The sequence below is a fragment of the Tachyglossus aculeatus genome, chromosome 1 (assembly GCF_015852505.1).
Source record: "Tachyglossus aculeatus isolate mTacAcu1 chromosome 1, mTacAcu1.pri, whole genome shotgun sequence".
NCBI lineage: Eukaryota > Metazoa > Chordata > Mammalia > Monotremata > Tachyglossidae > Tachyglossus > Tachyglossus aculeatus.
The window spans coordinates 99,991,205-100,009,757 of NC_052066.1; the positions used below are offsets into that span (position 1 = coordinate 99,991,205).

General features: G+C 44.2%; 1 protein-coding gene across 4 annotated transcripts in view; it reads right to left on the minus strand.

Annotated features, from left to right (window-relative positions):
• Window positions 1-18,553, minus strand: part of PLSCR1 (phospholipid scramblase 1) — a 69,216-nt gene that overhangs the window by 22,641 nt on the left and 28,022 nt on the right. Inside the window, exon 2 of one of the 4 annotated variants that reach the window (XM_038743401.1) lies at window positions 8,796-8,891. The exons of the other annotated variants lie outside the window; for them this stretch is intronic. The gene's annotated coding sequence lies outside the window, so the exon portion shown is untranslated. The remainder of the gene's footprint in view (window positions 1-8,795; window positions 8,892-18,553) is intronic. 4 annotated transcript variants of the gene reach the window in all.

The window sequence follows — 18,553 nt, forward strand, 5'->3', positions numbered from 1 at the left end:
ACTATCCCCATTTTAGATATCCTTGGAATCCTTGCAGTTTCCCAGGGCCTGCCAGAGTAACTGGCCAAATACTGAAAGGCTCAAAGGCATTGATCAAAGCCATTTCCTTCTCCAGATCTGCCTGCTGCTCCCCATTGTCTGACAGCAGGGGCAACTCTGGCCCTAGGTTGAATAGGGGGGAAAGTCCTGGATTAAAATTTATCCAGAAACTTCCTCTGTAGTGATCCTAAACTGTTTACAAACTTTACTGGATAATCAATCTTTAAAGACAGTCCTGGGAGAGCAGCAACATATTACTGTTTAATGCCTTATTTAAGTCCAGATCAGAGAGACAACTCAACCAAGAAGCAGCAGGACTTCTTGGAAAGAACGTGGAGCTGGAAGTCAGTGAACCTGGGTATAAATCTCAGCTCTGCCACTTGTCTGCGTGTGATCTTGGGCAAGTCACATAATTTCACTGTGCCTTAATTTCCTCATTTGTAAACTGCAGGATTAAATACTTGTCCTCCCTCCTGCTAAGATTGTGAGCACTGTGTGGGACCAGGACTAGGTCTGACCTGATGATCTTGATCACCTGATTGTTTTTCAAATAATAATAATGATGATGGTATTTGTTAAGTGCTTACTATGAGCCAGGTACTGTACTAAGCACTGAGGTGGATACAAGCAAATGGGGGTGGACACAGTCCCTGTCCCACATGGGGCTCACAGTCTCAATCCCCATTTTGCAGAAGAGATAACTGAGGCACAGAGAAGTGAAGTGACTTGCCCAAGGTCACAGCTGACAAGTGGCGGAGTCGGATGTAGAGCCCAGGTCCTTCTGACTCCTGCTATAACCCACAACACGCTGCTCGTCTAACACCGTACCTCAAGCTCATCCACTTTGCCGTTGACTCCTCATTCATTCATTTATTGAATGCTTACTGTGCGCAGAGCATTGTACTGAGCACTTGGAAAGTACAATTCGGCAATATATAGAGACGGTCCCTACCCAACAACGGGCTCACAGTCTAGAAGAGGGAGACAGACAACAAAACAAGTAGATAGGTTTCAATACCCTCAGAATAGATAAATAGAATTATAGCTATTTACACATCACTGATAAAATAGACTAATAAATATGTACAAATATACACAAGTGCTGTGGGGAGGGGAAGAAGGAGGGCAGAGGGAGGAAGAGCAGAGGAAAAGCAGGGCTCAGTCTGGGAAGGCGTTCTGGAGAAGGTAAGCTCTCAGTGGAGCTTGTGGCTCAGTGGAAAGAGCCCAGGCTTGGGAGTCAGAGGTCATGGGTTCTAATCCCAGCTCCACCACTTGTCAGCTGTGTGACTTTGGGCAAGTCACTTAACTTCTCTGTGCCTCAGTTACCTCATCCGTAAAATGGGGATTAAGACTGTGAGCCTTACATGGGACAACCTGATCACCTTGTATCCCCCCAGCGCTTAGAACAGTGCTTTGCACACAGTAAGCACTTAAATACCATCATTATTACAAAGGGAGAAAGAGAGTTAGTTTGGTGGATGTGTGGAGGCCTCTGGCCTGGAACTCCCCCTCCCACTTCATATGTGACAGACCATTACTTTCCCCACCACCAAAGGCTGATTAAAATGACATGATAATAATAATAATAATAATAATAATAATAATAATAATAATAATGGCATTTAGTAAGTTCTTACTATGTGCAAAGCACTGTTCTAAGCGCTGGGGAGGTTACAAGGTGATCAGGTTGTCCCATGGGGGGCTCACAGTCTCAATCCCCATTTTACAGAAGAGGTAACTGAGGCACAGAGAAGTTAAGTGACTTGCCCAAAGTCACATAGCTGACAGCTGGTGGAGCCAGGATTTGAGCCCCTGACCTCTGACTCCAAAGCCCGTGCTCTTTCCCCTGAGCCACGCTGCTTCTCCAAGCATCTAAGAGGCCTCTCCCAACTAAGCCCTGAATTCCCCTACTCTACCTCCCTTCTGCATCACCCTTGCACTTGGATTTGTATACTTTATTCACCGCACCCTCAGTCCCACAGCACATTTGTACATATCTGTAATTTATTTTTAATGTCTGTCTCTCTGTCTAAACTGTGAACTCTTTTTGTAGGCAGGGAAAGTGTGCACCAACTCTGTTATACTGTACTCTCCTAAGTGCTTAATAGAGTGTTCTGCAAACAGTATGGGTTCAATAAATACAGTTGAATGATTGATTGTCTTTACCCCAGTGCCTAGTACAGTCTTTGGCACATAGTAAGTCCTTAAATATCATAATAATAGCCACTAATATTATTATTGCCATTATCACTATTATCCATGATATTAACAGGAGTGTGGTATGGGCAAAGGCCTGGACATAATTTAGAACATGCATAATTTTGCTGTGCCCATGCCCAGAGGTATTGCATTGTGGTTCTTCTTGGTGTGGGTGAGTTATAGTGGTTTTTGTAGATATTGCCCTTTTATCTCTCTCAATCAATTGATCAATCCATGACATTGCACGTTTACTAAGTGCAGAGCATTAAGTAGTGCTTGGGGGAATACAATACAATAGAGTTGAGAGTCATAATTCCTGTCCTCTATGAACTTCCTCTCCCAGTGCGTACTGTCCTGCCCCACTTAGTTTATAAGGTCCTAATGAGCCATGGTCTGAGTCTGATTCAATGTCCTTGTTTATTTCTCCTGCTCTGAGTTCAGGGCCCCGTACCCTCTGAGCACTTGACAAATGTCATTTTTATTTTAAGAACTCCAAATCTTTCACCTTTCTTCAAGGGAGGTCCAAATTAAGATTCACAGAACTTTGGTGTGACTGATGTAAAGGGGGAGAAGTTTGTAGCAACGGTTATGATTTCTTCCCTAAATCCATATTACTCTAAAAATCCTGATCCACTAGATGACAGTGAACCCATTCCAGGTAGAAAATGCCCAAACTTCACCAAATTCAACTAGCTTCTGCACTCCTTGCCATTGTATTCATGCATGTAAGGATGTGTAGTAACTGTGGTATTTGTTTAGCACTTACTATGTGGCAAATACTGGACTAAGCGCTGCAGTAGATACGAGATCATCAGGTCCCTCATGAGGCTCACATTCCAAATAGGAGGGAGAATAGGTACTGAAATCCCATTTTGCAGATGTGAGAACTGAGGCATAGAGAAGTTAAGCTACTAACCCAGATTCACAAAGCAGGCAAATGGCAGAGCCAGGAATAGAACTCAGGTCCTCTGACTTCTGGGCTCTTGCTCTTTCCATTAGGTCATGTTGTTTCTATTTGTGTACTATGTGAACATATTCATTATTTATCCTTGACACTGCTGATGGAGAATCATTCTCTGAAGATGGTCATGAGACTGATCGATAGTCCAGTCCAAGCTCCACACTCCATCAGATTAATCAGTAGTATTTACTGAATGCTTAGTGTGTGGAGAGCATTGTACTAAGCGCTTGGGAGAGTACAATACCAAAAAGTCTACGCATGTTCCCTGCTCACAACATTGAACATAAGTAAGAATAACCCCTCTCTTTCAATGTGGAAAAAAGAATCAATCATTATACTTTTCTCTAAAGGCAGTGCTTTGCTTTAGGTCCTGCCGCTCCTGTTGGAGTTTATTTAGCCCAACAGGGAAGGTGAACAAACATAAGCACATTTCTTCCTCCCTGAGTTTGTTTGAGGAACTGTTGCTAAGAAACAGATCACAGAAGGCCAGCCTGGGCATTAGCTATCAGGGTGGTTCAAAAGCCATTTATTTGCATCTTTCTGTTCACAAGGCTTCCAGAGGGGGTAGGATACCCCCGTCTCTACCAAGACTATCTCTGTTAACCACTTGTGGGTGTGTTCTCGTGTGGGTTTATGTGTCTTAGTATCTGTGTGGGGTCTGCACCCCCGTGAAAATGATTCAGTCCATCAATCAGTGGTATTTACTGAGCATTTGCTCTGCCCAGATCACTGTACCAAGTCCTTGGGAGAGTACAATACAATAACTAGATACGATCCCTGCTTGCAGCGACCTATGTGTTCATGTCTCAGTTAACGTGTGTACTAATGTATGATCTTGAGTGTACTTGCATTTGTGGGTTTTTGCATGTGTGTTTAGATACTTTTGCATGTATATTTGCACTACTTGTGCACGTATGAGTCGGTGAGTGTACACGTGCATGTTGAAGAACTCAATACCGTGATATTAGGTTGCCTGCCCATCCCCCTCATGATTCTATAAACTTCAATCTTGTCCCCTTTCTAGACAGAAGAGTACAAAACCTGGGTTCTAATCCTGGCTCTGCCACTCGTCTGCTGTGTGACCTTAGGCAAATCACCTCACTTCTCTGTGCCTCAGTTACCTCTTCTGTAAAATGGGGATTAAGATGGTGATCCCCATTTGGGGCAGGGACTGTGTCCAACTGATTAGCTTCTATCTACCCCAGTGTTTAGTACAGTGCCCAGCACACTTAACAAATACTGCCTAAAAAAACCATTTCCATCCTTTCACCCTTCATGTTATATGCTGCCAACTCCCTCACAGTACCCCCTAAAGGCATTTTTCACCCCACAGTCCCTTCCAAATAATACCTATCTCCCTGCTTCCATTCTGAACCAAACTCCTAGAACTGGCTGTGAAGACCCTCTTCCTGATTTCCTGTCCACTACTTTTCTTCTTGATCCCATGCAACCTAGCTTTTGATCGCTTTGCTCTCAAGAGGCTACACTTTCTAAGGTCTTTAAGTGACCTCCTGGAGAGGAAAGTCCAAAGGGCTGTACTTCCTCTTTTTTTAAAATAGAATTTAAGTGCTTACTACATGCACTGAGGTAGATTCAATCTAATCAGGATGGACACAGTTTATGTCTCACATGGGGTTTGGAGCATTAATCCCCATTTTACAGATGAGGTAACTGAAGCACAGAGAAGTATTTAATCAATCAATCAATCAATTGTATTTACTGAGCGCTTACTGTGTGCAGAGCACTGTACTAAGCGCTTGGGAAGTACAAATTGGCAACACATAGAGACAGTCCCTACCCAACAGTGGGCTCACAGTCTAAAAGGGGGAGACAAAACCAAACATACTAACAAAATAAAATAGAATAGATATGTACAAGTAAAATAAATAAATAGAGTAATAAATATGTACAAACATATATACATATATACAGGTGCTGTGGGGAAAGGAAGGAGGTAAGATGGGGGAGATGGAGAGAGGGACGAGGGGGGGAGGAAGGAAGGGGCTCAGTCTGGGAAGGCCTCCTGGAGGAGGTGAGCTCTCAGCAGGGCCTTGAAGGGAGGAAGAGAGCTAGCTTGGCGGATGGGCAGAGGGAGGGCATTCCAGGCCTGGGGGATGACGTGGGCCAGGGGTCGATGGCGGGACAGGCGAGAACGAGATACAGTGAGGAGATTAGCAGCAGAGGAGCGGAGGGTGCGGGCTGGGCAGTAGAAGGAGAGAAGGGAGGTGAGGTAGGAGGGGGCGAGGTGATGGACAGCCTTGAAGCTGAAGGTGAGGAGCTTCTGCCTGATGTGCAGATTGATTGGTAGCCACTGGAGATTTTTGAGGAGGGGAGTAATATGCCCAGAGCGTTTCTGGACAAAGATAATCCGGGCAGCAGCATGAAGTATGGATTGAAGTGGGGAGAGACACGAGGATGGGAGATCAGAGAGAAGGTTGATGCAGTAGTCCAGACAGGATAGGATGAGAGCTTGAATGAGCACGGTAGCGGTATGGATGGAGAGGAAAGGGCGGATCTTGGCAATGTTGTGGAGCTGAGACCGGCAGGTTTTGGTGACGGCTTGGATGTGAGGGGTGAATGAGAGAGCGGAGTCGAGGATGACACCAAGGTTGCGGGACAGACAAGTGACAGAGCTGGGATGTTGGGTAGGGACCGTCTCTATATGTTGCCGACTTGTACTTCCCAAGCGCTTAGTACAGTGCTTTGCACACAGTAAGTGCTCAATAAATACGATTGAATGAATTAGAACCCAGGGCCTTCTGACTCCCAGGGATGCTCTATCCACTAGGCTACACTGCTAAGCACTTGGAAGGGTATGAAACAATAAAGTTGGTAGACATACCCTTCCAAGTGCTTAGTATAGTGCTTTGCACACAATAAGTGAAACTGAAGCATAGGGAAGTGAAGGTAGATGAGAGGGAACAAGTAGAGAGATAAGATTTGGGAGTCATCTACAGAGGTACTAGCAGAAGTTATGTGAGCAGATGCCTCAGTTTCACCATCTATAAAATGGTGACTAAATACCTGTTCTTCCTATCCTTTAGACAGAGAGCCTCAGGTGGTTAGTACAGGGCTCTGCACACAATAAGCACTCAATAAATACAATTGAATGAATGAGAGACAGGGATTGATGATCTTGTATCCACCCCAGCATTTAATACAGTGCCCAGCACTGTAAGAGTTTAACAAATATAATTATTAGTATTGCAAGGAGTACTTCATTGTTCTGTAATTCTCAAACACTAGAGGACCACACTGCACTGGCAATTTGCTCTCTAGTAATAGTACTCTACTGATTTTGATTTGTCTTCACATTGTCTGAGTATTTTGCTTCATCTCTCCCTTTTTTCAGGTATTTGTTAAGCACTTACTATGTGCCAGGCACTGTTCTAAGTGCTAAGGCAGATACAAAGTAGTCAGGTTGGACACATTCCATGTCCCTCATGGGGCTCACAGTAGTAATCCCCATTTTAGAGATGAGGAAACTGAGGCACAGAGAAGTTAAGTGACTTGCCAAGATCACACAGCAGACAAGTGGCAGAGCTGGGATTAGAACCCAGGTCCTTCTGACTTCCAGGCCTGGGCTTCTCTTGCTGTTTCTCATGTCTGTCACCAGTCCTCTTTTCACTTATTTTTAGACTGTGAGTCCCCCAAGGGACAGAGACTATGTCTAATGCATATCTATGTATTCTTTCCCATCATTTAGTACCATGCTCTGCACACAGTAAGCAGTTAATACTACTACTACACCCAGGAAATATTACTAATACGCTGTGGAGGGAGGTGGGAAATGCGTACACTCAGTAAATGTTACTACTACTACTAATAATAATGACGATGGGGTTTATTAAGCACTTACTATGTGCAAAGCACTGTTCTAAGCGCTGGGGAGGTTACAAGGTGATCGGGTTGTTCCACAGGGGGCTCACAGTGTTAATCCCCATTTTACAGATGAGGTAACAGACTCAGAGAAGTTAAGTGACTTGCCCGAGGTCACACAGCAGACATGTGGCAGAGCCAGGATTTGGACCCATGACCTCTGACTCCAAAGCCCGTGCTCTTTCCACTGAGCCATGCTGCTTCCCTAAGTACTACTACTACTACGTCGTAAGGGATGATTCAGCTTGGAGAGAAGTTCATTTATTCAATCACATTTATTGAGCACTTACTGTGTACAGAGCACTATACTAAGCGCTGGCATAGATGTAAGCTAATCAGGTTGGACTCAGTCCCTTTCCCACATGGGAGTCACAGTCTCAATCCCCACTTCACAGATGAGGTAACTGAGGCAGAGAGAACCAAAGTAACTTTCCCAAGGTCACACAGCTGAGAAATAGCAGAGCTGGGATTAGAACTCAGGTCCTTCTTGACTACTAGGCCCTGTAACTCTATCATTTAGGCCAAGCTGCTTCTCTCTCTCAGGGATCACTCTCTGAGCCCCTGCAGAGCTCCCTGGCGATCCTGGGCCCAACTACCCTGTGGATGATTCAGATGAGATAACAAAGAGAAGCAGCATGGCTTAGTGGAAAGAGCATGGGCTTGGGAGTCAGAGGACATGGGTTCTAATCCTGGCTCCACCACTTGTCTGCTGTGTGACCTTGGGCAAGCCACTTAACTTCCCTGTGCCTCAGTTACCTCATCTATAAATTGGGGATTAAGACTGTGTGCCCCATGTGGGACAACCTGATTACCTTGTCTCTACCCCAGCGCTTAGAACAGTGCTTGGAACATAGTAAGCAGTTAACAAATACCATAATTATTATTAGTAGTAGTAGTAGTATGAGTTCACATGCTTCATAGGAAGCAGTATGCACGGTGATTAGAGCTCAGGCTTGGGAGTCAGAAGGTAATGGTTTATAATCCTGGCTCTGCCACTTGCCTGCTTTGTGACTTTATTCATTCATTCGTATTTATTAAGCGCTTACTGTGTGCAGAGCACTGTACTAATCACTTAAGTGACTTTAGGTAAGTCACTTCATTTCTCTGTGCCTCAGTTACCTCATATGTAAAATGAGGATTAAGAATGTGAGCCTCACGTGGGACAGGGACTGAATCCAACCTGATTTGTTTGTATCTACCTCAGTCCTTAGTACAGGTGCCTGGCACATAGTAAGTACTTAAATACCATAATTATTATGAATTTACTACTTTCATTCATTTTGAGTTCCAGTTTTCTTTTCTCTGAACTCAGTTTTAAAGAGTCAGTGGTTAACAAGAGTGTAACAATCACTTTCTTAATTGAATAAAGTCCCTGCAGGAAAAGGGAAGTTATAGAATTTGGTGGAGACAGGATCTGCCTTCTTTTCTGGTGGTACATTCCTCTGGCCTACTGTTCCATAGCAAAGGCGGGGCTTGCCCAGCCCAGAGAGTTTTGGAAAGCTTTAAAGGGCAAAGCACAGTTTTACACCGGCCAAGAGGCTGTCTGGGGGATACAGTTCACCAAACTCTCCCCTCAGCTCTTGGTGCAGAGAGTCGGGACAGTGAGCAGCTTTGAGATGATGTTAACCGAGCAGAATCTAACCTCTGGAAGGAAGCTGCTACTAACTCGAGTTGTAGTTGAAATACATGCTCTCCATTCCCTCAGAAAAAAACTAACCTCAAAAGTCACAGCTGAAGGTTTGCAAGTGGCCTCCCCCTCCAAAGGCTTCAACTTACTGTAAACAGGAAGTGGAGTAAGCTCAGATGCACTGTCCTAAGAATTAAGAAAGGGTTAATTAAGAATTAATTAAGGGTTTAATTGGGGTTTCATGGGTGTAACAAGAAATGCATTCTTTCTGGGCTTCCTTAAAAGGCTTTCTGAGATTTCTGGGATTCAAGGAAACTTAGAAAGAAAATTAATTTTAGAATTTTTTACTGTCCCTCTTTGGCCAAATGAATCTCGGGTCATAACAACTAAAGAAATCATTTTAGGAGTTGTCTCCTTTACATTTGGGGTGACCTAGGACAAAACCAAAAATGCCATCCAAATTAGTCACATAGAAAAATTAAAGTTGTACTCCACCTAAAAGAAAAGAAAGCTTAAAGTGACCATCGGTAAACTTACATCAGCCTCTGACTAATCAGCATTTCATTACTAATTATACTACAGTTAAGTCACCAAATCCCCACCTTTCTTAATGTCAGAAGTGGTTTTTATATTCCCTTAGCAGTAAGGCAACAGTGACAGAACAGATAAGTGATTTATCAAACTTTCCCCACAACAAAGCCTCTGGGCCCAGCATGGGGGCAGGAGTTCAACTTCCTTGATCTCACCATAGGCTTTGTCATTAGAAGTACACTATTGAGTCACCTTGCCCACATAGCTGAAATTTCAATAAAAATAGTGGTGAACACTCTCTCCAAGTAGCTGCTGAAAGCAGATTAAGGAGTGCAGAGAGATGACCATTCATTCATTCAACTGTATTTATTGAGCGCTTACTGTGTGCAGAGCACTGTACTAAGCGCTTGGGAAGTCCAGAAATCTGGTCCTAGTGTGTGGAATGGATGTTACACCTAAAAGGGATATGGTCTGAAAGTGGGATGGGGCAGAGGGAGGGGAAGAAGGGAAGGGGTAGATGTAAAGAAAAAAGAAAGAGGGGGAGAAATGGAGGAAGGAGAAGGGTAGAGGGAGAGAACACACTCAGTGTGTCTCGGTGGAAAAGAGCCTGGGCTTTAGAGTCAGAGGTCATGGGTTCAAATCCCGGCTCTGCCAATTATCAGCTGTGTAACTTTGGGCAAGTCACTTCACTTCTCTGGGCCTCAGTTACTTCATCTGTAAAATGGGGATTAAAACTGTGAGCCCCTCGTGGGACAACCTGATCAGCATGTAACCTTCCCAGCGCTTAGAACAGTGCTTTGCACATAGTAAGCGCTTAATAAATGCCATTAATAATAATAATAATAATAAGTATTATTATTATTATTGTTATTATTATTATTCTCCTCTGCCAATGCCCTCTAGACTTTAAACTCGTTGTGGGCAGGAAGCGTATCTACCGACTCAGTTATACTGGACTCTCCCAAGTGCTTAGTACAGTGCTCTGCACACTCTAAGTGCTCAATGATTAGGACTGATCTGCTGCAGCCTTCTGTTGCTGCAACAACCACACAAATGACCATGGCTTTGGTGGCCTGGCCCAAGATGATGATGATGGTATTTGTTAAGCGCTTACTATAATAATAATGATGGCATTTGTTAAGCGCTTGACACGTGTGAAGCACTGTTCCAAGCGCTGGGGGGGATACAAGGTGATCAGGTTGTCCCATGTGGGGCTCACAGTCTTAATCCCCATTTTACAGATGAGGTAACTGGGGCGCAGAGAAGTGAAGTGACTTGCCCAAGGTCACACAGCAGACGTGTGCTGGTGGGTCTGGTCAGGGGAATCTCTCCACTCTACCCCTGGGTCCCATCCTCCTTCCTCTCCCCCTCCTCCCCCTCTCCATCCCCCCCGCCTTACCTCCTTCCCTTCCCCACAGCACCTGTATATATGTTTGTACGTATTTATTACTCTATTTATTTTACTTGTACTTATCTATTCTATTTATTTTATTTTGTTAATATGTTTTGTTCTCTGTCTCCCCCTTCTAGACTGTGAGCCCACTGTTGGGTAGGGACCGTCTCTATATGTTGCCAACTTGTACTTCCCAAGCGCTTAGTACAGTGCTGTGCACACAGTAAGCACTCAATAAATACGATTGATTGATTGATTGATGCGGCAGAGCCAGGATTAGAACCCATTACCTCTGACTTCCAAGCCCGGGGTCTTTCCACTGATCCACGCTGCTTCTCTATGTGGCAGGCACTGTACTAAGCGCTGGGGTGGATTGATATAAGCAAATCAGGTTGGACACAGTCATTGCCCCACACGGGGCTCATAGTCTCATTCCCCATTTTACAGTTGAGGTAACTGAGGCACAGAGAAGTAAAGTGAACTTGCCCAAGGTCACACAGAAGACAAGTGGCAAAGCCAGAATTAGTACCTAAGGCCTTCTGAGTCCCAAGCCCATGCTCCATCCGCTACGCCATGCTGCTTTCCACCGTTGCTTCTACTAGGGCAGAGGTGACAACAGCAGTGGCCCAGGCTCAAATGTCCGACCCCTGACTGAACTGCTTTGGCTGCCACAACAGTCTTTCCTCTCTCCCCTGTGCCCAGCCATCCATCTCGCATAGGGAACAATACTAAGCCCTCCTTTCCTCTTCTCCCACTCCCTTCAGTATCACCTCAACTTGCTCCCTTTATTTATCACCCCCCTCCCAGCCCCACAGCACTTATGTATTTATCTGTAATTTTTTATTCATATTAATGTCTGTCCCCCCACAAGTTCACCATGGACAGGGAATGTGTTTGTATAGTACTATTTTGTTCTCTCTGGATGCTTAGTATAGTGCTCTGCACACGGGAAGTTCTCAATAAATATGACTGACTGGTGGAAGGAGGCAATGGTAAACCACTTCTGTATTTTTACCAAGAAAACTCTATGGATCACCGTGGACAGGGAAAGTGTTTGTATAGTACTATTTTGTTCTCTCTGGATGCTTAGTACAGCGCTCTGCACACGGGAAGTTCTCAATAAATATGACTGACTGGTGGAAGGAGGCAATGGTAAACCACTTCTGTCATTTTACCGAGAAAACTCTATGGATCACCGTGGACAGGGAATGTGTTTGTATAGTACTATTTTGTTCTCTCTGGATGCTTAGTACAGTGCTCTGCACACAGTAAGTTCTCAATAATATGACTGACTGGTGGAAGGAGGCAATGGTAATCCAATTCTGTATTTTTACCAGGAAAACTCTATGGATTCACTACCAGAACTATTGAGATGGAGGTGGGGCATTCTGGAAGAGGTGTGTCTATGGTGTCACTATGGGTCGGAGATGACTCAATGACATAAGACGGACGAGAGACAGGCAGATAGCAACCTGCATCTCCCCTCTCCATCCCAAAAGCCACCCCTCCCACTGACAGTAATGTCCCCACATTTGAGCCAGCCAGAGTAACCAAACCCCCAGGAAAGAACTAGATTTGTAGAGAAACAGAAATGGGCCTCTAAGAACTTACAACAGGTGGCAGACAGACTTTGAAATTTTGGGACAGTTCTGTAAAAATCAGCATGGCAGGAAAGCCATATTATAGCTGGGTACCTGTAACCCTTGGTTAGGCCTTGGAGTTGCCTGCCTTTTTGTTTGTTAATGGTATTTGCCAAGTGCTCACTATGTACCAAACACAGTGGTAGGTGTTGTAATCACATTATTAAGGTATCACAACAATAATGATGATATTTGTTAAGTGCTTAATGTGTTTCAAGCAATGTTCTAAGCATTGGGGTAATACTAATAATACTACTGACAATATGTTGGTATTTGTTAAGCGCTTACTCTGTGTCAAGCACTGTTCTAAGCACTGAAGTAAATACAAGGTAATCAGGTTGTCCCACGTGGGGCTCACAGTCTTAATCCCCATTTTACAGATGAGGTAATTGAGGCACAGAGAAGTTAAGTGACTTGCTGAAGGTCACACAGCTGACAAGCGGCAGAGCCAGGTAGAGACAAGTTAATCACAATGGTCAAAATTCCTGCCCCAAATGGAGCTCACTCTCACCGACTAAGTAGGAGTGAGGACAAGTACTGAATGTACACTTTAGATATGTGGAAACTAAAGCACAAAGGAGTTAAGTACCTTACCCAGGGTTTGCACAGCAGGCAATTGGCAGTGCTGGGATTAGAACCCAAGTCATCTAACTCCAAAGACCCATGCATTTTCAATGGGTACAAGACACAAGATCGGACACTGACCTTGGCCCACGTGGGGGCTCAGTCTAGGTAAAAAGGAGAAAAAGCATTTGATCCCCAGTTTACAGATGAGGAAATAGAGAAGAGAAGTGATTTTTCCAAGGTCAAACAGCAGGAAAGTGCCAGAGCTGGGATTAGGACCCAGGTCCTCCCATTCCCAGGCCCTTGTTCTTTCCCCTAGGCCTTGAATTTGCTGGGCTTTGTGCAGGCTATAGGCTTTCCAGTGGACAGCTGAGGCACAGTGCACTAATGGTAGGCAGCTACTGGTAATTGAATTGTACTCTAAAAAATAGATTAATTCACTTAATACAATTAATACAGTGTTCTGTCCAGAACAGGCAATAAAATACCACTGTTTGGATGTGCTCTGAAAGGAGACACACCAAAAATGAGGAATAAATAAAGAGCTCTACCATGTTTTAGGTTCTTGAAACCAAAGGAGGGTCCTAGTGGGCAGGAAATGTGTCTGTTTATTGTTCTAATGTACTCTCCCAAGCACTTAGTACAGTGCTCTGCACCCGGTAAGCACTCAATAAATACAACTGAATGAATAAATTGAGGTTGGCCAGGGGTGCTGCCCCCCACACTTATTCTCCCTCATCTCCCACTACACTACAGCTCACACTCTTTGCTCCACTCAAGCCAACCCAGTTTATCTCTCATAATAATAATAATGACAATAATAATAGTGGTGTTTGTTAAGTGCTTACTATGTGCCAGGCACTGTACTGAGAGCTGGAGTGGGTATAAGAAAATCAGGTTGAACACAGTCCATATCCCACAAGGGGCTCACAGTCTTAATCCCTATTTTACAGACAAAATAGCTGAGGCACAGAGAAGTTAAGTGTTTTGCCAAAGGTTATGCGGTATGCTAGTGGCAGAGGAGGGGTTAGAGCTCATGTCCTTTTGGCCTTCAGGCCTGTGCTCTATTCACCAGGCCATGCTGCTTCTCATCTCAGTCACCACTGAATTCTTGCTCACATTATTCTACTTCGAACTCCTTCATACCTCATATACCACTGCTCATCACCACTTCAAAGCCCTACCAAAATCACACATCTACCCAAGGGCCTTTCCTGCTTGTCCCCAGTTTCCCAAACAACTACCACTTCTGCAGTTCCACTTAGCATTACTTAAGCCCTGGAACACTCACACGCCTCAGACAATTACACTTCAAACCCTGTTGCTTCTCCCTACCTGTAATTTATTCTAGTGTCTGCCTCCCCTTAGATTTTAAGTTTCTTGACTGTAGGGACCCTGTCTTCTAACTCTACTATACTTTTCTAAGTTTTAAGCACAGTGCTCTGCAAAATGTAAGTGCTCAATAATAAATATGTGACAGTGGAAAGAGCCCAGGCTTGGGAGTCAGAGGTCATGGGTTCTAATCCCGGATCCTCCACAAGTCTGCTGTGTGACCTTAGGCAAGTCACTTACTTCTCTAAGCCTCAGTTACCTCATCTGTAAAATGGGGATTAAGACTGTGAGCCCCACATGGGACAACCTGATCACCTTGTATCCCCCCCCAAGTGCTTACAGTAGTGCTTTGCACATAGTAAGCACTTAACAAATACCATTATTATTATTATTATTATTAATTGTTGATTTATAGTCAAAGAGAGGGAAAAATTTATGGAGAAGAAACTAAAGGTCAACTCCCCTAAAGGACTTATTGGGGGGCAAAGGAGATGACAAGCCCAAAAGGGAAAAACAGAGAATGACAGCAACAGGTTCAAACAATGGAAATATCCCTTCACAGCCAAGTAACGGTGGTGGCAATGACAGCAGAAAGAGTGGCTATGTATAAAGCACCACCATAATCTGTTTATTGCTATAGTGCACTCTCCCAAACATTAAGTACAGTGCCTTGCACACAGTAACCTCTCTATAAATGCAACTGAATGAATAATTATCTTCAATAGCATTTATTGATCGCCTACTGAGTGCACTGTCTGAGGGACTACAAGATCTTAAACATTTAAAAAGGAGACACAGTGCTTGGCCTCTGAGCAATTTATAGTCGGACAGGAGCTTGAAGGAGATTTCTGAGCAAACTGCACAAAATTAATATAAACACATCATTCCATCATCAACTATGGGGGCCAGAGTTCACCACCAGATCCAGCTGTTGGGTAGGGACCGTCTCTATATGTTGCCAACTTGTACTTCCCAAGTGCTTAGTACAGTGCTCTGCACACAGTGAGTACTCAATAAATACGATTGAATGAATGAATGAAAAGGGAAGCACAGGAAGCTAGGATGAAACCTTTGCTGTGGTTTGGTACCCTCTGTCTCCAGTCTCTATGCCACCACTGGCCCCTCTGTTGAGTCAGAGCAAGTGCTAATGATATCACGGTCTCCCTTCTGAATAGGCATCTCATTACAGCTGCTGTCCTTGAATAGAGCTGGGAATCAATCAACGCTACTTATCAAGCACTTGCTGTGTGCAGAATGATGTCCTTAAAGCACTTGGTAGAAAACAGTACAACAGAGTTGGTAGAAATGTACTCTGCCCAAGGGCAGCCTACAGTCTAGAGGATCGAATGGGAGAGCAATATAAAATTAAAACATCCGGCCTTTGGCTGCAAGGTTCACTACTAACTCATTAATTTCAACCCCCTAAAACTCACCCTTAGCTGAACCTCGCTCTCATCTCTCCTGTCTCCAACCCATCAAATGTGCTCTTCTTTTTTCATGGACATCCCCCCACCACAAATCTGCAAATCTGCCCTCCCCATCTTCGAATTGCCTTGAAGAGCCTCCTCTTCCAGGAGGCATTCCCAGTTTAATTCCCTGTTGATGAATTGATAGTTCCCAAAATTCTGGTGATTTCATCAAGTGCTTTTGACATTCAAGTGAGCTCTGCTTATGTACTTTTGTTTCTACCATTTCTATCGAGGGTCTTACTCTTATCTGTTGCACTTTTGGCACTTATGTCTACCTGCCTCCTCCATTACATTCTAAGATCATCAAGAATAGGGGCTGATTTTCTTTTTTCTGCTTTCTTCCCAGTGTCCAGTACAGTGCTCGGCAAACTGCAGGCCTCCAGTTTGGTATCCCCTACTCAGCAGGTGCCTGTTAGTGCTGCTGTTGAGGCAGGTTTATTGATGGTAGCAGCAACTGCTGACTCTTGTTTTGTTTGTTGTCTGTCTCCCCCTTCTAATCAATCAATCGTATTTATTGAGCGCTTACTATGTGCAGAGCACTGTACTAAGCGCTTAGCACTGTACCCTTCTAGACTGTGAGCCCGTTGTTGGGTAGGGACCGTCTCTATATGTTGCCGATTTGTACTTCCCAAGCACTTAGTAGAAGCAGCGTGGCTCTGTGGAAAGAGCCCGGGCTTTGGAGTCAGAGGTCATGGGTTGAAATCCCAGCTCCACCAATTGTCAGGTGTGTGACTTTGGGAAGGCACTTCACTGTGCCTCAGTTACCTCATCTGTAAAATGGAGATTAAGATTGTGAGTCCCACGTGGGACAACCTGATCACCTTGTGTTCCCCCAGCACTTAGAACAGTGCTTGACACATAGAAAGCACTTAAATACAATTATTATTATTATTATTATTATTATTATTATTATTACTAGTACAGTGCTCTGCACACTGTAAGCGCTCAGTAAATACGATTGAATGAATGAATTAATTCTTGGCCCCCTGACAGAGTTAGACTCTAGGCTTGTGTCTACCAACCCTGTTGTATTGTACTCTCCCAAGCGCCTAGTCCAGTGCTCTCCACACAGTAAACACTTTCAATAGGGTCACACCCTCAGCATGACTGTGGCGGCAGTAATCAGAGTGGTTGAAGGTAGATGGGTTCAGTCTTGAAGATGTTTAGCTGGGATGTTAAGCAGGGAGGCACACGGTTCTGCTCCCTGGCAGTTTGCCAGGGTTCCCAGGGTTACAAAAGGCAAAAAGGGAAGGAGCAGCAGCTGTACTTGCATAAAGTGGCCATTTTGAGACCAAATCAGGGTTATGTGCATTCCCTCGGACCTAAAAAGCCATACCCATGGCACGGACTTGGAGGAGTTTCTGTCTCATGATTCATAAAAAAAAATTGAAGGTTAAATCTGCATAACTCTGGAAAAATTTGATTGAGTAAACCTGGAAAAATTTAATTTTGTTTCCTGGTAGATTTCTCCTTGAACTCTGTAAAGCCTGGTGTTTCTTCAGACAGCAGGAGCCTGGGGGGTCATTTTCTGCTTTTTCTTGCACAAGTGCCATCATTCTTATTAATACTACTAATAATAATAATAATAAATACAAATATAGTACTTGTTAAGCACTTATTATACACCAAGAACTGTTCTAAGCACTGGGGTAGATATGAGATAATCAGGTTGGACACAGTCCCTGTCCCACATGGGGCTCACAGTCTAAATCCCCATTTTGTAGATGAGGTAGCAGGCACAGAGAAATTGAGTGACTTGCCCAAGGTCACACAGCAGACATGTGGAAGAGCTGGGAATGGAACCCAGATCCTTCTATCTTCCAAGCCCATGCTCTATCCATTAAGCCATGCTGCTTCTCATCTCCATACGTGGTTCTCACCCCAAACCCAGATCGGACATTATACATTGTAGTTTGAAGTGACTCAGGACTCCAATACATTAAATTGATCAGAGCTCCTTCACATTGGTGGGTGTGCCAATGGGGTGGGCAGGGAGGGGAAATCTAGTAGTAGTAGTAACAGTACTTACTGTGTGCAGAGCACTGTATAAGCGCTGGGAAATAATGCCCATTTAGGAATTATACACTGTCCCTGTCCCTTGGGGGGCTCACAATCTATGAATATAAGTCAGGGGAAAGGTGGTCAGAAACAGATATATCAGTCTAGTGCCCGTTTGGCCATATGAATCATTTGGAAACACTTGTGGACATCCTCACTACAAAGAACTTGTCATCACAAAACTGAAAGCTAAAGTAAAGTCCACAATTTCAATGATTTTAATCTCAATTTTAGAATGATAATATTAACACTTGGTAAGCATTTGCCCCAGACTGTATGTACATTTTTAAAGTATCCAAAATCCATCCTTTCAACATAACCTTGTCAGTGAGAATAATAAAAATTGTGGCATTTGCTAAGTACTTTGTGTCAAGCACTGTATAAGATAATTAGGTCCCACATGGGACTGACAGTCCCATTTGCCAGAATGGGTTTTGAATCCCAATTTTTCAGATGAAGAAACTAAGACACAGAGAAGTCAAGTGAGTTGCCAAGGTCACCCAGCAGGCAAGCGATGGAACAGAATTAGAATCCTGGTCCTCTGACTCCCAGGCCTGGTAGAAAGGGTGCTGGATTTGAGGCCATCTCAAGGTCAAAACGCTATCCATGACCTCCTGAACTAGCAAGGAGGAAGTCAGAAGCATGGGTGGATCCAAGCAACTGCGACTGCTAGACATCCCAGGTCTGGAGTGGATTTCCCTCACCCATGTGCCAGTCAAATGAGGTGTGGAGGAGGGGAGGGCAGAGATTGGAAAAGTAGAAGGCGAGAAGCTGGAATGGCCTGAGAGCAAGCACAGCTTCTCCGACATTTTGCATGGGGGATCAAGACTTGCAACACATGCTCATGTGTCACCCCTGCCC